Source organism: Palaemon carinicauda, chromosome 20 (genome assembly GCF_036898095.1).
Source record: "Palaemon carinicauda isolate YSFRI2023 chromosome 20, ASM3689809v2, whole genome shotgun sequence".
Taxonomy (NCBI): domain Eukaryota; kingdom Metazoa; phylum Arthropoda; class Malacostraca; order Decapoda; family Palaemonidae; genus Palaemon; species Palaemon carinicauda.
In genome coordinates this window covers 4,565,253-4,567,562 of record NC_090744.1, presented here as the reverse complement: position 1 = coordinate 4,567,562, position 2,310 = coordinate 4,565,253, and the positions used below count along the sequence as shown (strand labels likewise).

The 2,310-nt window shown below is 29.1% G+C and overlaps 1 pseudogene; it reads left to right on the top strand.

The window, feature by feature from the left end:
- Positions 1 to 1,889: 1,889 nt before the first annotated feature.
- Positions 1,890 to 2,310, top strand: part of LOC137614494 (KRAB-A domain-containing protein 2-like) — a 1,704-nt pseudogene continuing 1,283 nt past the window's right edge.

The window sequence follows — 2,310 nt, the reverse complement described above, 5'->3', positions numbered from 1 at the left end:
TATTTCCATTAGTATTACTAATATTCCTTCAATTGATTTTGAAATCTCTTGTTGGTAAAATAAAATCATATATAATAATCAAATTTTCAGTGATAAATCTATCTTTCGTTGGACCCCAATGATTTTCGATTAGTATCAGTCAATAGTTTTCTATTTCAACATTACAGAAGACTTGCTTCGTACAGCAATACTCTAGTTTCTGGTCTTCATTTAACTAAAATTCCCCTTATTTCAATTATCATTACTAATATTCCTTCTATTGCTTTTTAAATTTCTTGTTGTTAAAGTAAAATCATATATAATAATCAAATTCTCAATAATAAATTCTATCTTTCGTTACACCCCAATGATTTTCGATTTAACATCAATCAATACTCTGTATTTAAACACTTAGTGTATCTCATCACACACAATTCTCAATATTCTTATGTTGAACAAGTTGACATAAGTCTTTTCTATAGTTTATTATTGAAATATCTGTTTTAATATTAATGTTTTTAAAACATTTTATTTTCATTGTTCATTATTTCCTATATCTTTTATTTATATCAGTATTTTCTTTACTTACTGGGCTATTTTTCCCTGTTGGAGACCTTGGGCTTATAGCATCTTGCTTTTCCAACTTGGGATGTAGCTTAGCTAATAATAATAATAATAATAATAATAATAATAATAATAATAATAATAATAATAATAATAATACGCATGTTAATCTACTGGATATCTGTTCAGGATTTTTCCCATCGTTTGTTTTCTGAATTAAATTTAACATGTGTCATAAACTACATATCTGAATTGGAAATTAGTGCAACAGAGTTGATGTCCCTGAAAAGGTAAATAATATTTCCCTTCTCAAAAATGCGACTTTTCACGAAAATTAATTATGAAAATAAGAGTAAACACAGACGTTTGATTGTCACATTCGTTTCGAATATTTTGATAATTATTTGCGTATGACTGATTGATAATTAAAGTTTAGTTTTGGGATTTTTCAGAATTTTCTTTTTTATAGACTATCTACTTTTTACTAATGATATATTTCATATATGGATGTTAACAAGTAATATGACCAGGTTCGTGATTTCACATTTATTCATCTCTCTCTCTCTCTCTCTCTCTCTCTCTCTCTCTCTCTCTCTCTCTCTCTCTCTCTCTGTATATATATATATATATATATATATATATATATATATATATATATATATATATATATATATGTATGTATATAAATTGATATTAATATATATATATATATATTTATGTATATATATATATATATATATATATATATATATATATATATATATATATATATATATGAATATATATATATATATATATATATATATATATATATATATATATATATATATATATATATATATATATATATATATAATTATGTATATATATTGATATATATATACACACACACACATATATATATATATATATATATATATATATATATATATATATATATATATATATGTTACGCTCAATTTTAATAATTGCCTAATGTGTACAATGTGTACTTTAAGCAAACAGTTTGCCTAATATTTATATTTTGCAAAATGCGTGCCTAATCTGCACATTAAGCAAGACTTTCAGATTAGGCAACCATATTTTGCCTGAATTGAATAGAGTGTTACGCTGTCTTTTGTGTGGGGGGAAGCGTGTGTGGGGAGTGCGTGGACTGTGTGAGTGCGTGGACTGTGTGAGTGCGTGGGAGTGTTTGTCTTGGAGTTAAGTATGGTTGTGGTGTGTGGAGTGAAGTCTGATTGTGGTGTGTGGAGTGAAGTGTGGTTGTAGTTCGAGGTGTGATGTGAAGGTTTGGTGCCTCATTGGGCATACATTTAATATATCTATCTATCTTTCCAGTAATAGGGATGGATCAAACTGCTTTTGAAGGGAAGTTACGAGAGACACAGGAATCAAAGGCCGAAAATGCTGTCCTGCAACCTACTGCTAAACGTGACAAGCTTATAGAAGATTTGCGGCGGATAAATTCCCATGGCGCTACGTGTCCATTTGATTACAGCTTACAAAAGCGCTACGAGATCCTGCGTGTTGGCAATGTTGACAGACTAATTCGAAAACGAAAAGATCCAGCCAACGACGTGTTCAAGTTTGTTGCATCTCTAGAAGAAGTGTTTGATATTGTTAAAGCAGCTCATGAAGGTATTGGCCATGGTGGTGGTAAGAAAACAATAGCTGAAGTGAAGAAAAAGTGGTTAAACATCACGCAAGAAGTGTGCTACTTATATCTTTCATTCTGTGAGCACTGCCATCAGTAGAGAGCCAGAAAAG